At 59.6% G+C, this 18,453-nt stretch overlaps 1 protein-coding gene across 1 annotated transcript in view; it reads right to left on the bottom strand.

Annotated features, from left to right (window-relative positions):
- CCNI (cyclin I) overlaps window positions 1-17,995 on the bottom strand; it is a 75,261-nt gene extending 57,266 nt beyond the window's left edge. Inside the window, exon 1 of the mRNA XM_048509072.1 lies at window positions 17,863-17,995. The gene's annotated coding sequence lies outside the window, so the exon portion shown is untranslated. The remainder of the gene's footprint in view (window positions 1-17,862) is intronic.
- Window positions 17,996-18,453: the final 458 nt, after the last annotated feature.

The raw sequence follows: 18,453 nt of genomic DNA, 5'->3' as shown, positions 1-18,453 counted from the left end.
CACCACGCTACCCACCCCTACTTCCAGGTCATTTATGAATAGGTTAAAGAGCACTGGTCCCAAAACGGATCCTTGGGGGACACCACTCCCGACATCTCTCCATTGTGAGAACTTCCCATTTACACCCACTCTTTGTTTCCTGTTTCTCAACCAGTTTTTAATCCATAGGAGGACTTCCCCTCTTATTCCTTCATTGCTGAGTTTTCTCAACAGTCTCTGGTGAGGAACTTTGTCAAAAGCCTTTTGGAAATCCAAGTAGACAATGTCCACCGGTTCACCCCTGTCCACATGCCTGTTTACACCCTCAAAGAACTCTAGTAAGTTTGTAAGACAGGATTTGCCTCTGCAAAAGCCATGCTGACTCTTTCTCAGCAGGTCTTGCTTTTCTACATGTTTTATAATTTTATCTTTAATGACAGATTCTACTAATTTACCAGGAACAGATGTCAAACTGACTGGCCTGTAATTTCCCGGGTCCCCCCTAGATCCTTTCTTAAAGATTGGTGTGACATTGGCCATCTTCCAGTCTTCAGGGATGGAGCCTGATTTCAAGGATAAGTTGCATATTAAAGTGAGAAGATCAGCAATTTCATGCTTGAGCTCTTTAAGAACTCTTGGGTGAATGCAATCTGGGCCAGGGGATTTGGTAACATTTAGTTTATCAATGGCTGCCAGAACTTCTTCCTTGTCTACCACTATCTTTGTTAGTTCCTCAGATTCGCCTCCTAAGAAGCTTGGTTCAGGTGCAGGAATTTTCCTCACCTCCTCTTGGGTGAAGACAGATGCAAAGAATTCATTCAGCTTTTCTGCAATCTCCCTGTCATCTTTTAGCACACCCTTTGTTCCTTTGTCATCTAACGGGCCTACCGCTTCCCTTGCTGGCTTCCTGCTTTTGATGTACTTGAAGAACTGTTTGTTGCTGGTTTTGATGTTCACAGCCATGCGTTCCTCATAATCCTTTTTTGCCTCCCTTACAGCTAACTTGCTTCTCTTTTGCCACCATTTGTGTTCTCTCTGGTATTCTTTATCAGTTAAGTTGGACTTCCATTTTCTAAAAGACATCTTTTTTTTCCTAATAATTTCCTCAACGTCCCTTGTTAACCATGGTGGCTTTCTTTTGGACTGGGCGCTGCCTTTCCTAACCTGCGGAACACATTCCAGCTGAGCTTTTGTGACTGTGTTTTTAAATAACCTCCAAGCATCTTGGACATTTTTGACTCTCTTGATTTTCCCTTTCAGCTTCCTGCGCACTATCCCCCTCATCTTTGAGAAATTTCCCTTTCTGAAGGCAAATGTAACTACATTAGTAGTTGTCACTTGTTCGCATGCAGAGATACTGAATCTGACAGCATTGTGGTCGCTGTTCCCTATCGGCTCAACAACACTGACTTCCCGCACCAGGTCCTGGGTCCCACATAGAATTAGATCTAGGATCACATCTCCCCTGGTTGGTTCTACAACCATCTGCTCTAAGCCACAGTCATTTAGCATATCCAGGAATGTTCTCTCCTTACTATGACCTGAACATGCATTTTTCCAGTTTATATGGGGATAGTTAAAATCGCCCATTACCACGACATTTTTGCTTTTGTTGGCCTCTCTAATTTCTTTTTCCATCTCAGAATCCCCCTGACCACCCCCCCCCCCCCCCCCCTCCCCCCCCCCCCCCCCCCCCTCCCACCCCCCCCCCACCCCCACCCCCACCCCCCCCACACACCCCTCCCCCACCACCCCCCCCCCCCCCACCCCCCCCCCCCCCCCCCCCACCCCCCCCACCCCCCCCCCCCCCCCCCCCCCCCCCCCCCCCCCACCCCACCCCCCCCCCCCCCCCCCCCCCCCACCCCCCCCCCCCCCCACCCCCCCCCCCCCCCACCCCCCCCCCCCCCCACCCCCCCCCCCCCCCACCCCCCCCCCCCCCCACCCCCCCCCCCCCCCACCCCCCCCCCCCCCCACCCCCCCCCCCCCCCACCCCCCCCCCCCCCCACCCCCCCCCCCCCCCACCCCCCCCCCCCCCCACCCCCCCCCCCCCCCACCCCCCCCCCCCCCCACCCCCCCCCCCCCCCACCCCCCCCCCCCCCCACCCCCCCCCCCCCCCACCCCCCCCCCCCCCCACCCCCCCCCCCCCCCACCCCCCCCCCCCCCCACCCCCCCCCCCCCCCACCCCCCCCCCCCCCCACCCCCCCCCCCCCCCACCCCCCCCCCCCCCCACCCCCCCCCCCCCCCACCCCCCCCCCCCCCCACCCCCCCCCCCCCCCACCCCCCCCCCCCCCCACCCCCCCCCCCCCCCACCCCCCCCCCCCCCCACCCCCCCCCCCCCCCACCCCCCCCCCCCCCCACCCCCCCCCCCCCCCACCCCCCCCCCCCCCCACCCCCCCCCCCCCCCACCCCCCCCCCCCCCCACCCCCCCCCCCCCCCACCCCCCCCCCCCCCCACCCCCCCCCCCCCCCACCCCCCCCCCCCCCCACCCCCCCCCCCCCCCACCCCCCCCCCCCCCCACCCCCCCCCCCCCCCACCCCCCCCCCCCCCCACCCCCCCCCCCCCCCACCCCCCCCCCCCCCCACCCCCCCCCCCCCCCACCCCCCCCCCCCCCCACCCCCCCCCCCCCCCACCCCCCCCCCCCCCCACCCCCCCCCCCCCCCACCCCCCCCCCCCCCCACCCCCCCCCCCCCCCACCCCCCCCCCCCCCCACCCCCCCCCCCCCCCACCCCCCCCCCCCCCCACCCCCCCCCCCCCCCACCCCCCCCCCCCCCCACCCCCCCCCCCCCCCACCCCCCCCCCCCCCCACCCCCCCCCCCCCCCACCCCCCCCCCCCCCCACCCCCCCCCCCCCCCACCCCCCCCCCCCCCCACCCCCCCCCCCCCCCACCCCCCCCCCCCCCCACCCCCCCCCCCCCCCACCCCCCCCCCCCCCCACCCCCCCCCCCCCCCACCCCCCCCCCCCCCCACCCCCCCCCCCCCCCACCCCCCCCCCCCCCCACCCCCCCCCCCCCCCACCCCCCCCCCCCCCCACCCCCCCCCCCCCCCACCCCCCCCCCCCCCCACCCCCCCCCCCCCCCACCCCCCCCCCCCCCCACCCCCCCCCCCCCCCACCCCCCCCCCCCCCCACCCCCCCCCCCCCCCACCCCCCCCCCCCCCCACCCCCCCCCCCCCCCACCCCCCCCCCCCCCCACCCCCCCCCCCCCCCACCCCCCCCCCCCCCCACCCCCCCCCCCCCCCACCCCCCCCCCCCCCCACCCCCCCCCCCCCCCACCCCCCCCCCCCCCCACCCCCCCCCCCCCCCACCCCCCCCCCCCCCCACCCCCCCCCCCCCCCACCCCCCCCCCCCCCCACCCCCCCCCCCCCCCACCCCCCCCCCCCCCCACCCCCCCCCCCCCCCACCCCCCCCCCCCCCCACCCCCCCCCCCCCCCACCCCCCCCCCCCCCCACCCCCCCCCCCCCCCACCCCCCCCCCCCCCCACCCCCCCCCCCCCCCACCCCCCCCCCCCCCCACCCCCCCCCCCCCCCACCCCCCCCCCCCCCCACCCCCCCCCCCCCCCACCCCCCCCCCCCCCCACCCCCCCCCCCCCCCACCCCCCCCCCCCCCCACCCCCCCCCCCCCCCACCCCCCCCCCCCCCCACCCCCCCCCCCCCCCACCCCCCCCCCCCCCCACCCCCCCCCCCCCCCACCCCCCCCCCCCCCCACCCCCCCCCCCCCCCACCCCCCCCCCCCCCCACCCCCCCCCCCCCCCACCCCCCCCCCCCCCCACCCCCCCCCCCCCCCACCCCCCCCCCCCCCCACCCCCCCCCCCCCCCACCCCCCCCCCCCCCCACCCCCCCCCCCCCCCACCCCCCCCCCCCCCCACCCCCCCCCCCCCCCACCCCCCCCCCCCCCCACCCCCCCCCCCCCCCACCCCCCCCCCCCCCCACCCCCCCCCCCCCCCACCCCCCCCCCCCCCCACCCCCCCCCCCCCCCACCCCCCCCCCCCCCCACCCCCCCCCCCCCCCACCCCCCCCCCCCCCCACCCCCCCCCCCCCCCACCCCCCCCCCCCCCCACCCCCCCCCCCCCCCACCCCCCCCCCCCCCCACCCCCCCCCCCCCCCACCCCCCCCCCCCCCCACCCCCCCCCCCCCCCACCCCCCCCCCCCCCCACCCCCCCCCCCCCCCACCCCCCCCCCCCCCCACCCCCCCCCCCCCCCACCCCCCCCCCCCCCCACCCCCCCCCCCCCCCACCCCCCCCCCCCCCCACCCCCCCCCCCCCCCACCCCCCCCCCCCCCCACCCCCCCCCCCCCCCACCCCCCCCCCCCCCCACCCCCCCCCCCCCCCACCCCCCCCCCCCCCCACCCCCCCCCCCCCCCACCCCCCCCCCCCCCCACCCCCCCCCCCCCCCACCCCCCCCCCCCCCCACCCCCCCCCCCCCCCACCCCCCCCCCCCCCCACCCCCCCCCCCCCCCACCCCCCCCCCCCCCCACCCCCCCCCCCCCCCACCCCCCCCCCCCCCCACCCCCCCCCCCCCCCACCCCCCCCCCCCCCCACCCCCCCCCCCCCCCACCCCCCCCCCCCCCCACCCCCCCCCCCCCCCACCCCCCCCCCCCCCCACCCCCCCCCCCCCCCACCCCCCCCCCCCCCCACCCCCCCCCCCCCCCACCCCCCCCCCCCCCCACCCCCCCCCCCCCCCACCCCCCCCCCCCCCCACCCCCCCCCCCCCCCACCCCCCCCCCCCCCCACCCCCCCCCCCCCCCACCCCCCCCCCCCCCCACCCCCCCCCCCCCCCACCCCCCCCCCCCCCCACCCCCCCCCCCCCCCACCCCCCCCCCCCCCCACCCCCCCCCCCCCCCACCCCCCCCCCCCCCCACCCCCCCCCCCCCCCACCCCCCCCCCCCCCCACCCCCCCCCCCCCCCACCCCCCCCCCCCCCCACCCCCCCCCCCCCCCACCCCCCCCCCCCCCCACCCCCCCCCCCCCCCACCCCCCCCCCCCCCCACCCCCCCCCCCCCCCACCCCCCCCCCCCCCCACCCCCCCCCCCCCCCACCCCCCCCCCCCCCCACCCCCCCCCCCCCCCACCCCCCCCCCCCCCCACCCCCCCCCCCCCCCACCCCCCCCCCCCCCCACCCCCCCCCCCCCCCACCCCCCCCCCCCCCCACCCCCCCCCCCCCCCACCCCCCCCCCCCCCCACCCCCCCCCCCCCCCACCCCCCCCCCCCCCCACCCCCCCCCCCCCCCACCCCCCCCCCCCCCCACCCCCCCCCCCCCCCACCCCCCCCCCCCCCCACCCCCCCCCCCCCCCACCCCCCCCCCCCCCCACCCCCCCCCCCCCCCACCCCCCCCCCCCCCCACCCCCCCCCCCCCCCACCCCCCCCCCCCCCCACCCCCCCCCCCCCCCACCCCCCCCCCCCCCCACCCCCCCCCCCCCCCACCCCCCCCCCCCCCCACCCCCCCCCCCCCCCACCCCCCCCCCCCCCCACCCCCCCCCCCCCCCACCCCCCCCCCCCCCCACCCCCCCCCCCCCCCACCCCCCCCCCCCCCCACCCCCCCCCCCCCCCACCCCCCCCCCCCCCCACCCCCCCCCCCCCCCACCCCCCCCCCCCCCCACCCCCCCCCCCCCCCACCCCCCCCCCCCCCCACCCCCCCCCCCCCCCACCCCCCCCCCCCCCCACCCCCCCCCCCCCCCACCCCCCCCCCCCCCCACCCCCCCCCCCCCCCACCCCCCCCCCCCCCCACCCCCCCCCCCCCCCACCCCCCCCCCCCCCCACCCCCCCCCCCCCCCACCCCCCCCCCCCCCCACCCCCCCCCCCCCCCACCCCCCCCCCCCCCCACCCCCCCCCCCCCCCACCCCCCCCCCCCCCCACCCCCCCCCCCCCCCACCCCCCCCCCCCCCCACCCCCCCCCCCCCCCACCCCCCCCCCCCCCCACCCCCCCCCCCCCCCACCCCCCCCCCCCCCCACCCCCCCCCCCCCCCACCCCCCCCCCCCCCCACCCCCCCCCCCCCCCACCCCCCCCCCCCCCCACCCCCCCCCCCCCCCACCCCCCCCCCCCCCCACCCCCCCCCCCCCCCACCCCCCCCCCCCCCCACCCCCCCCCCCCCCCACCCCCCCCCCCCCCCACCCCCCCCCCCCCCCACCCCCCCCCCCCCCCACCCCCCCCCCCCCCCACCCCCCCCCCCCCCCACCCCCCCCCCCCCCCACCCCCCCCCCCCCCCACCCCCCCCCCCCCCCACCCCCCCCCCCCCCCACCCCCCCCCCCCCCCACCCCCCCCCCCCCCCACCCCCCCCCCCCCCCACCCCCCCCCCCCCCCACCCCCCCCCCCCCCCACCCCCCCCCCCCCCCACCCCCCCCCCCCCCCACCCCCCCCCCCCCCCACCCCCCCCCCCCCCCACCCCCCCCCCCCCCCACCCCCCCCCCCCCCCACCCCCCCCCCCCCCCACCCCCCCCCCCCCCCACCCCCCCCCCCCCCCACCCCCCCCCCCCCCCACCCCCCCCCCCCCCCACCCCCCCCCCCCCCCCCTCCCCCCCCCCCCTCACCCCCCCACCCCCCCACACCCCCACCCCACCCCCCCCCCCCCCCCCCCCACCACACCCCCCCCACCCCCACCCCCCCCCCCCCCCCCCCCCCCCCCCACCCCCCCACCCCCCCACCCCCCCCCCCCCCCAGGGGCTATAAGAAGCCAGAACTTTTTTTCTTAATGCTAAGAGTAGGAATGAAATGTTATGTTTGGAGTTTCCAAAGAATCATGGGAATGGTTAGGGACACGCGTTTTGAAAATCTCAGCTGACTCAGGAGAATTTTTTATTAAAACTATGTATTGCTTGTATTGGACACCTTACACAGCAGCAGTGGCTCAGCGGAAGTGCATCTCCTTGGCATGCAGTAAGGTTCAATTCCCAGCATCTTCGGATAAACAATCTGGTGGCAGGTGATGGTAAAGTCTTCTATTTGAGTCCTTGGAGAGCTGTCACCAAACTGAGTAGACAGTACTTAACCCTGATGACCTATGTTCTGATCTAGTTTGCCATGAGATAACCACATTCAGGTTATCTCAAATACAGGAAACATTTCTTCACGCACCGCGTGATTGGTGTTTGGAAGACGCTGCCACAGGAAGTGGTGATGGCCACTAACTTGGATAGCCTTAAAAGGGGCTTGGACAGATTTATGGAGGAGAAGTCTATCTATGGCTACCAGTCTTGATCCTCCTTGATCTGAGATTGCAAATGCCTCAGCAGACCAGGTGCTCGGGAGCAGCAGCAGCAGAAGACCATTGCTTCCACATCCTGCATGTAAGCTCCCAAAGGCATCTGGTAGGTCACTGCAAGTATCAGAGTGCTGGACTAGATGGACTCTGGTCTGATCCAGCAGGCTCTTTCTTATGTTCTTATACCTGGACACCAGGATTGATGTTGGAGATGTCCCCTTAAATCAGTTTGATTTCTTTTTCTATTAACAGGTCATGATTTACCTTTTGATCCTGAGGCTGCTTCGCTATGTTATGTTAAAGACTGTGTCCCGGCCTCAGATAGACAGCTTATCATTAGCCTGCCAGCTTCGTCAAGATAATCCCTCTCGCTGTTAAAAATCCTCTGTGGCCCCCGATATTAACGATTATGAGAGAACGGGAAGCTGATCTCTTGTCTAAAATGACAGGTCAAAATGGAAGTCCAAATCAAGAAGGGCTGATTTATAGAAAGACGGCCTTGTTTATAATGCCATGGAGAGATAAAGTTAATGATTTTTTCCTTGGGTATTTTTAAAAATTTTGTAACAAGTTCTCCTTTTTTATTTTCCCCTCTTTTCTTGTCAACAATGCTTTACAGTCTGCATTCCAGCTACCAAGTTGACCTTAGGATTTCCACAACTCTGTACACTGGCTGCTAGAGAGTTTGAATCCTAAAATAATGTCCTTAATAGTACGCAGTGGATGGCCTTTATTCGTGCCTATTGTCTGACTGTCTTACCTGGAATGGGAAGGAATTTTACTGTTTAGATCAGGCTAGTTGAACATGTCCAGTTTAGCTAGAGGGGAGATATCAGGGATGTTCAACCTACCCTACCCGCTCTGACATAGGACACAAAAACTATGAGGCCGTAGTTAAATGTTCTATCTCTAGGCCAGGGGTCTGCAACCTGTGGCTTTCCAGATGTTCATGGACTACAATTCCCATCAGCCCCTACCACCATGACCAATTGGCCCTACTCTAGGCAAACTGAACATGACCCTGCAGATCTTCCAGAAACTGTTTACAGCCTTTTTACACAGAAAAGATTTCAGAGATCCTCTACATGTTTTATTGGATGAAATGATTTATTGTAGCTTCCTTGTTCACCTGGAAGGCTGTTGCATAATAGGCTATTTTAAACCAAGTTCTTGACATTTTACCAACGTTTTACAGTGATGCCTTGGCACTCGTTAAATAAAGCCAATAATAAGATCAGCAATTTTGTTTGCTTTTATTTTATGGCTTTCTTCATTACAGGCACTAGCCAATAGGTATCCACATGGTACTGGAGATAAAACATCCAAGCAATATAACCCCATATAAAATATCACTGGGGCAATTGTTCTCACGTGAGTCAGACCACTAGGACACCCAACATCTGCCACCAGAGATGGTCACCTTGTCTTCCGCACAGAAATGCATCCACTGGCTACCCATGAAACTTGTACAAGGAGCAGCAGTGGCGTAGGAGGTTAAGAGCTCATGTACCTAATCTGGAGGAACCGGGTTTGGTTCCCAGCTCTGCCGCCTGAGCTGTGGAGGCTTATCTGGGGAATTCAGATTAGCCTGTACACTCCCACACACGCCAGCTGGGTGACCTTGGGCTAGTCACAGCTTCTCAGAGCTCTCTCAGCCCACCCACCTCACAGGGTGTTTGTTGTGAGGGGGGAAGGGCAAGGAGATTATGAGCCCCTTTGAGTCTCCTGCAGGAGAGAAAGGGGGAATATAAATCCAAACTCTTCTTCTTCTAGCAATGAAAGCACTGAACTGAAGGAGCTGGGGAAGACATCTTAGATCATATTCTCTCAGAAGCAAAATGCTACTGCTTGAGTGCAGGCAATTACTACCCTGAAAGGATAGAATCTGTGGTCTCTCCCACTCAAAAAGCAATTTTTTTAGCACTGAGAAGTAATTGTCTAGAAAAAGGCCCCAAAATAACACAGCTACCCTTTCCCTCCCCAAAGCTGCCCATCCTGAGGCAAAGTATACCTCAATTGGAAAAAAAAAGTCAAAGGGATAACTACTTATATCCCACAAAGTATTACTTAGCTCACTTTTTATGTTCTCAAAGGTCTCCTAGAAATACTGAAGAGGTCAAGGAAATATTTCTAACATGCAGCATTTCAAACACATTCCCTCAGGGAAGGACTAGATGCAATTTGGGCCCTTTCTAGATGCAATTTGGGCCCTTTCTAGATGCAATTTGGGCCCTTTTTTTAAATACAAAAAAAATATGCAGCTCTTCATTCAGCTTCTTGATATCACTGCTATCCCCTCTTTCATTGTAGCACTTTTTCAACAAGTATTCTGAACAGGCACCTCGAGTTTCTTTTTATATATCTGGCTTGTAAAGAGAAATGACCCAAGCAAGATACTCCACTAATGCATTTTCTGGCACTCTCTTGCTTTGTCCCCAAAGTGCATCATTTCCAAATCAAAGACAATCTTGGCTTTCTTCCATCTCAGAGGAGCAGGAAGAACGTGGAAGACCTGAGAGGTGTCACTTTTGCTCCCCCATCACAAGAGCATGCTTGGTTTGCCACGTCTCCAACGGGGAGGGGACTGGCCGCCCTCTTCAGTTCAGAGGTCCATGCAGATCCTAAAGAGATCCTAAAGAGACTACTTTATGTGCCTTGAGCCTTCCTTCATCCCGAATCTTCCAAAACAACTTGGTCAGGAAAACAAAACTTAAATCTTAAAAGGAACACGTAATACTATTGAAAACATAAAAGGGGAAAAAACAGGTAATAGTTTCACAAACTACTTCCCCTGCCACTAGAGATCATGTTGTGATCATAGAATCATAGAGTTGGAAGAGACCACAAGGGCCATCAAGTCCAACCCCGGGCAATGCAGGAACACACAATCAAAGCACTCCCGACATATGCTGATCCAGCCTTTGTTTAAAAACCTCCAAAGAAGGCGACTCCACCACTCTCATGTTGAAAAGGTCTTTGTTTCTTCGCCCCACCAAAATACCTGGGTCCTTATCCATGCCCTTGTGTAATCGCCTAACCTCCCCGTTAGCCATTTTCTTCTCCTCCTCATCTTCCTTTTATGAAAGGGATTTTTTAAAAAAATCCTGTGTGATACTGCATTAGCACAGCCACAAACCAGGTTGATCTATCAATCTTTATACAGAACTTGAGATCTTAATATTCCGGTATACAAACTAGTATGGCCTATTGGAGAAGATTTGTCAATTTCATAATGAACCACTGGTGAAACATTAGGACAGAGAGCGATTTTGAAGCTGAAGGACAATTGCAAAGAATGCTGGGAGTAAGTGCTGCATCTAATTGGGGTCTGCTGCAATAATAATTGTGCACCGCAACTGGCTGAAAAACGTGGATCACAACTGGCTGAAAAAACCTGAAGGAACAGAAGCACGTACCCCACTCCGCAAACAAAGAACCACCTTTTCCTTCCAGTTGTGATCCATGTAGAATCATAGGCCTCTTCCGCACTCGCAAAATAATGCGTTTTCAAACCACTTTCACAACTGTTTGCAAGTGGATTTTGCTATTCCGCACAGCTTCAAAGAGCACTGAAAGCAGTTTGAAAGTGCATTATTCTGCATGTGCGGAATGAGCCCTAGAGTTGGAAGGTTCTACATGGATCACAACTGGCAGAAAAAGGTAGTTCTTTGTGTGGGATAGAGTTCCTTCAGGTAACGGTGCTTGTTTCAGGAGTTGTTTTGGCTTCCATTTTGGGCAGATAGTCCTCCATAGCAGCAATGGAGGCTTCAAAATGTAACTGCTCAGTAATGTTAGAGCACCTGCGCAAAAGTAAATAAAGGGGGATGGGGTTGTTCTTCTGCGTCACAGATGATATCCTAACACCAGCCGGAAGAATACGTTTTCAGTAGTAGCGTGTGGAATAAATGCAACTGAAGAGACACAGGGGAAGAAACCCAACAAGGACAGAGGGAAAGGAGATCTGAGGAATGAATTCACAGAAATCGTCTGGAAGACACGAGGTCTGACCACTGGAAAAAAAATCTGTGGTAAGCTGTGCGTGCGGAAAAGGCCTTGGTTTAGATCAGCGTGGGAAGCAGGAAATGCCTGGTCTTTGCATGTTTCAAGACAAATCGCATAGTTCACAGTGTGACTCAGAGGCTGATTCCGCATGGGCCAAAAAACAGCGGTGTGAAAATGGTGTGAAAACAGTATAAACCCTTTCACACTGTTTTAAATCCTTTTACACCATTTTCACACTGTTTTCACACTGCTGTTTTTGGCCCATGTGGAATCAGCCAGAGTCACAGACATTTAAGGTGCCACCTTTCATCAACCCAAACCATCTTCCATCACCTTTACAAGGATCCAAAAGGAAATCCCCCAAGATAAACAATATATTCTCCGAGGTGAGTTTCATTTCAACAGGGGGGGGAAGATTCTAAATCTCACAGGAGGGTTTTCCCCTTCTATACTTTTGAAAAGAACCCTTAGGCAAGCATTGACCTCTTGGCGGCCTATCTGCAAGGCTGAGATAAGAACCCTTAGGCAAGCATTGACCTCTTGGCGGCCTATCTGCAAGGCTGAGATAAGAACACCGAACCAGTTTGGTGGTGGAAATCTCTGCTAAGCAGCAGCCAGCTCAGGGCGATCCTGGAGGGTTTTCAAAGCAAGAGCAAAACAGGGGAGGTTTGCCTCCACTTGCCTTTGAATAGTGACCTGGGCTCCCTTGGTGGTCTCCCACCCAAGTACGAACCAGGCCTGACCTTGCTTAGCTTCCAAGATCTGACAAGATCAGGATACCCTGCGGCGGCCCAGGTCAGGGTACTGACTGAACTACCTTCCTGAATTGTAAGCATTCAAGCAGGATAATTTAGGTGCATGCTTTGAAGAGAAGAGGAAGAGTTGGATTTATATCCCCCTTTTTTCTACCACAGGAGTCTCAAAGTGGCTAACAATCGTATTCTCTTCCCTGTGAGGTAGGTGAGGCAGAGAGTTTTTTGAAAGAACTTTGGCCCCTTCTGCACACGCAAAATAATGCATTTTCAAACCACTTTCACAACTGTTTGCAAGTGGATTTTGCCATTCTGCACAGCTTCAAAGAGCATTGAAAGCAGTTTGAAAGTGCATTATTCTGCATGTGCGGAATGAGCCTTTTACTGGCCCAAAGTCACCCAGCAGACTTTACGTGTAAGAGTGGGTTCGTTAGAGTCTGCCCATCATGCAGAGAGGAGTGGGGAACCCAACCCAGTTCTCCAGATGAGAGTCCGCCCCTGTCAACCACCACGCCACGCAGTGCTACATAAATGCCAGGTTCCATTACTATTTATGAAAGCAAGCTCTGAATCATTAAAAAGTTGTCCCAACTGTTCTGCCTCACTTACGACAAACAGCCCAAAGAATTACATGGGTATAAACAGCTTGAGCAAAGGCAATCTAAAGTGTGCATTAAGGAAAACTGAATTTGGTGACCTGCACACACTATGCAAATAAGCAGGTTTGTTTGGTTTTTTCCTATTTTGCATAATTTATTCTGGCTCTGATATTCATATGAGCCCGACAAGGAACGATACAACCACTGAGAACACACCCCCAATTACTGAAATTCTTGCTCAGCCAACCCTCTGGTTTCAGTACATATATAACCTCTTATGTTTACCTTCACAAGCACATAAGACTAAGGGGTTGGGGGTTTTTTGGAAGAAAACCTGAGAGTCGCAAAAAGCTGAATTCTTATCTCAGTAACATGATTGTTACAGACATATTAGTACACACAATGCTTCATCCAAAGTAACTTCCATTTTTATTTAAAATATTTACATCCTGAGTTCGCATTACAGAAGAAGAAGTGTTTGGATTTATACCCCACCTTTCTCTCCTGTAAGGAGACTCAAAGTGACTTACAAGCTCCTTTCCCTTCCTCTCCCCACAACAGACTCCTTGTGAGGTAGGTGGGGCTGAGAGAGTTCAGAGAGAAGTGTGACTAGCCCAAGGTCACCCAGCAGGAATGTGGGAGTGCGGAAACGCATCTGGTTCACCAGATAAGCCTCTGTCACTCAGGTGGAGGTGTGGGGAATGAAACTCGGTTCTCCAGATTAGAATCCACCAGCTCTTAACCACTACCCCATGCTGGCTCTCAAAGCATATATAGCAGTGGTGGCGAACCTATGGCATGGGTGCCAGAGGTGGCACTCAGAGCCCTCTCTGTTGGCACATGAAAACAATCCCCCCCCCCCCCGGCTGGCCTGGGCCGTTGGGCTCGATTATTAGCATTATACCTAAGACCTAGTTTTGGGGAAGCAGTGTAGGTTGGCTCCAAGGCATGTGTTACTCAGGTTTTAGCAGGGTAAACGCTGCTAAACCCCACTGCTTTTCATGCGAAGAACTAAAGCGTGCTCCTTTACCTGAGAGTAAGCTCGGTTGCTGGCAATGGGGCTTGCTTCTGAGTAAACCCTCCTACGGTTCTGATTCACCCATTGGAAGAGTTGCATGGTTGCTTCAAAGCAAAGCCACCAACTACCACCAAACTCACTCCTGAGTAACACACGCCTTGGAGCCAACCATTTTTTACTAAACTAAAACCTCAGTATCAGGTTAAATTGACATGTTGGCACTTTGCGATAAATAAGTGGGTTTTTGGGTTGCAATTTGGGCACTCGGTCTCGAAAAGGTTCGCTATCACTGATATATAGAGAGCATTCAAAGCATATAGGGATAGATTACCTGCTTTGCATACAGAGGTCCCAGGCTCAGTAGCCGATATATCCGCTGGAAGTATCAAAAAAAAGACAATGCAGAAGATTCCAGACCCTGAGGAGCAGGTGCCAGTCAGAGTGGACAATGACTATGCTTGAAATACCCACGGTATGACTCATTCTTTTGCGACCTGGATAGCGCAAGCCTGCCTGATCTCATCAGATCTCAAAAGCTAAACAGGGTCAGATGTGACTAGTGCTGGGATGGAAGACCACCAAGGAGCTCCAGGGTCACAACACAGAGGCAAGCAACGGCAAACCCTCTCTGGGTGGCTCTTAGGCCCCTTCCGCACAGGCAAAATAATGCATTTTCAAACCACTTTCACAACTGTCTGCAAGTGGATTTTGCCATTCCGCACAGCTTCAAAGGGCACTGAAAGCAGTTTGAAAGTGCATTATTCTGCATGTGCGGAATGAGCCTTAGTTTGAAAATGTTATGGGGTCGCCAAAAGTTATCTGTGACTAGACAGCAAAAAACAAAAAAAACATCAGTACTATTACTAGAGTATTACAAGAGCTCCCAAAGGCACCTGGTGGGCCACTGCGAGTAGCAGAGTGCTGGACTAGATGGACTCTGGTCTGATCCAGCTGGCTTGTCCTTATGTTCTTATGGGGTCCTCTCCCTAGTTCTAACAGGTGACAGCCAGTGTGGTGTAGTGATCAAGAGTGATGGACTCTAATCTGGAGAACGGTTTGATTCCACGCTCCTCCACATGAGCGGTTTGACTCCCAGGACTTCCACATGAGCAGCAGACTCTGATCCGGTGAACTGGATTTGTTTCCCTGCTCCTACACATGAAGCCTGCTGAGTGACCTTGAGCTAGTCACAGTTCTCTTCGCATTCTCTCAGTCCCACCGACCTCATAAGGTGTCTGTTGTTGTGGGGAGAGGAAGGGAAAGGACTCTGTCAGCCGCTCTGAGATTCCTTACAAGAGAGAAAGGCAGGGCATACATCCAAAATATGCTGCCACAGGAGGTGGTGATGGCCACTAACCTGGATAGTTTTAAAAGGGGCTTGGACAGATTTATGGAGAAGTCTATCTATGGCTACCAGTCTTGATCCTCCTTGATCTGAGATTGCAAATGCCTCAGCAGACCAGGTGCTCGGGAGCAGCAGCAGCAGAAGACCATTGCTTTCACATCCTGCATGTGAGCTCCCAAAGGCACCTGGTGGGCCACTGCGAGTAGCAGAGAGCTGGACTAGATGGACTCTGGTCTGATCCAGCTGGCTTGTTCTTATGTTCTTCTTCTGAACTGCTGGAACTCGATGCAACTTTATATATGGGTACCACCACTTTTTAAATTAAAATTAAATTAAAAACAGCATCAGACAGAAGAGAAATTCTGCGTGCACCAACACCTGGAACTTGATGTAATGTAGTTTTCCCCATAGCAAAATGCAAATTCTTCAAGGCAAGGGCCTGTTTGTTCTTCTTCCTTCTGGAAAGCACCATGCCTTCAGGCCGTGCTGTTAATAATATACAAATCATTCACTCTGATCTGTTTTCAGCTACTGAAATGACCCTCATCTTGGAAAGGTGCCCCCCCCCCCCCCCCCGACCTTGTGTGGCAGCAACAGTAAACCGGCAAAAAGGGATCTCTAGTCCTCTCGGCATCGCTGGGCGGGTGCTGAACGGCTGCTTCTGCAACCGGCCCCCACCACACCCCTGCCTGCCCATTTCTGCAACCCTTATGCAACAGCACCGTCCCGAATTAGGGCACCACTTCGCATCGCGAATGGCTCGGTGCAAAGTTAGGATGAACAGATGGATCCCAGAGAAGCACAGAAATGTACAATGACGTGCCTTCCCGCTATGGGGAAAGGTGGGGTGAAAAGGAAGCAAATATATTCAATAGGCTTTTCTGACTACAACCTTGGAAAGATTCTTCTCCTCTCCAGAGAGATGCAATCTAGTTGCGGGGAAGGGTTTGGAAGGAAGATATAAGAAAGCAGAGGAATCAGTCATTACGACCGCCGCCGCCTTCCCTGCCAATCAGCTAAGATGAATTCTGGGCTGGGAAATTCGTGGAGATTTAGGGTGCAACCTACAGAAGACCGGAGTCAGAAGTGAGGAACTAATGCGGGGCATAGTGCCACAGAGTTCACCCTCCGAAGCATCCAATTTCTCCAGAACTGACCTCTGCAGTCCAACAAGCAGTTGTAATTCTGGGAGATCTCCAGTTGCTACCTGGAGGTTGGCAACCCCACAAGGCTCTTGCAGCGACCTCTGCAGCTTAGTTCAAGGGGGATCGACAGACAAATGCAGCCCCAGATATCCTGCACCACTTCTGACGGCCACAGTGACGTAACCAGCAGCCCAGAGCCGTGGAGGTAAACAAGCACTAAACTGAGGCAGAAGCCTGGGACAAAATCCCCCGCTAGGTTGCGACGGGGGACCGCTTTTCAAAAATAGGCACTCAACTCCACTCGAGAAACGTCACAGCTAAATGTGCTTTCAAGATTCCCAAAGGGATGCAATGAAACGGGCGAGACCTTTCGCAAACAGCTCTCTGCTAAATATTTTAGTATTTTCATGACAACAGAGTTATCTTCAGTTCACGGGGAAATAAACTGAGCGCAGCGCATTGAGCTTAATCGAGCAAACCATTTCCTAAGGAAAAGATCCCGGTGCAGGCAGCACACGCACCAGATGGGAAACACACATCCACCCTGAAGTGAAACATATCTACACAGAGTAGTAGAAGTATGCCAATAGGGGTGTAGTGGATGAGAGTCTCGCACAAAAACATCTGGGAGGGCCAAATTCGAGTCCCCACTCATGCCATGAGATCTCAATGGCCTGGACACACACAGCCTAGCCTACCTCGCAGGGTTGTTGTAGGATAAAAAGGAGGAGAAGGAAATTATGTAAGCCACTCTGGGTCCCCCACTGGGGAGAAAAGAAGGCTATAAACATATTAAATAAATACTAAATAAAAACAAGTCTCGGGATTTGGATGTTGCTTTCACTTGTCAACCAACTCTGCTCCTATACGTGCGGGGTCCCCGCATACCGCACTGTGCACATCAACTTGGCGCGGGGCACTGCACACGCAAACCTGCACGCAAAACGGGTGCATGTCGCGCACGGGGTTTGCATGGAGAAGCACGCCCACTGCAGCGCCCGCGCGCAACAGCACGTCTCCAAGAGGCGCCCGCATGCATTATGTAAACAACAACACAACCCCAGCGATGCTGTGGCACCACCTCCGGCTTGGACCATGGACCCGACTCCTTGTTTTGGAAGGCGCTGCAAAACCTTATTTTTGCAACCACCATTGAACCCTTTGGCAACCACAACCAAACCCTCCCCCAACCACAACCACAAAACTGAGAAGCAACCCCGTTTTTCAAGGATAAAGGACCCGCCACCCCCATTTGCACCGGGGGATTCACACTCGTCCGGCTGCGGCCTATGCATGGACACAGTTGGAAGGTTGCATTTGCCTGGGTCTCTCCAAGATGCAAGTCCGGATTTGCCCAAACGAGAGCCGGACGCGAAGCTCCTGCTATTCAAACCGCCGATCAGGGCTGTTTGCAAAGGCGCCGGATTAAGAACGGACGGCGGCAAAGGCCACCGATGTCAACAAACCGAGAGTCGCCACCTGATCCCCGAAGGGAAAAAAAGCCAGGGGCAACGGCGTCTTCCCAAACCGACTCCCCGGCCCCCGCGCGCAAACAAAAGCAACATGGACCCGCCGAAGCAGCAACCAAGTTGCGAAGCGATCCTAAGGCCCCTTCCGCACATGCAGAATAAGGCACTTCCAATCCACTTCCAATCCACTTCGCAGCTGGAATTTTGCTGTGCAGAACAGCAAAGCCCGCCTGCGAACAATGGTGAAGGTGGATTGAAAGTGCATTAATTCTGCATGTGCAGAAGGGGCCTGAAGGGGCCTACGGGAGAGTCTCAGATCGCGGGAAGGGATCTGGAGATCGCCTTGGCGGTTTTTGCGCTCACCTCCCCTGCAAAGCTGCAAAATTCCCAGTCGGACTTGGCCAGCATCGGGGCCATCAAAACGCCCGCATGGTCGCGGCGCCGGCGGGGAAAGCGGAGCGGCTTCTTTGTGTTCAGTTTCCTGCTGGTTCCATGTTAGAGGAAGTGCCGGCGGCGTTCATGTCTCCGGGTGGGGGTGGGGGGTCGTCGTTTTGGACGGGATGGATGGATTGGGGGAGGGGGGGCGTCCCAGATTCGCTTGGCCCGGTCGTGGTCCGGCGTTGCTACAGCTGCCTCCCCGGGGCAGAGGAAAGCGTCTTGCTGGCTTGGGGGTTCCAAAGGGGGATCCAAATGCAAACAAAGGCGGGGAAGGAAGGAGGGGGGGGGTGCAAAAAAAATAATAAGGCCCAGAGAGTGAAGCAGAGGACCAGCCGCTTCCCGGGGGGAGCAGGGGAGGGAAAGAAGGACCGGCAGCGGGCGACCGAGCCTCTTCCCCCGGCTGGCTGCGGCGGCCCCTCCTCCGGGCCTTGCGCGCAAACGAGGCGGGCCCGAAGAAGAGGAAGAGGAGGAGGAAGCAGAGGCGGCGCGTCACGCGGAGGGAGACCCGGGCTGGAT

Source organism: Sphaerodactylus townsendi, linkage group LG10 (genome assembly GCF_021028975.2).
Source record: "Sphaerodactylus townsendi isolate TG3544 linkage group LG10, MPM_Stown_v2.3, whole genome shotgun sequence".
NCBI lineage: Eukaryota > Metazoa > Chordata > Lepidosauria > Squamata > Sphaerodactylidae > Sphaerodactylus > Sphaerodactylus townsendi.
Note: the sequence above shows the minus strand (reverse complement) of the source record. Positions and strands in the feature narration are given on the sequence as shown.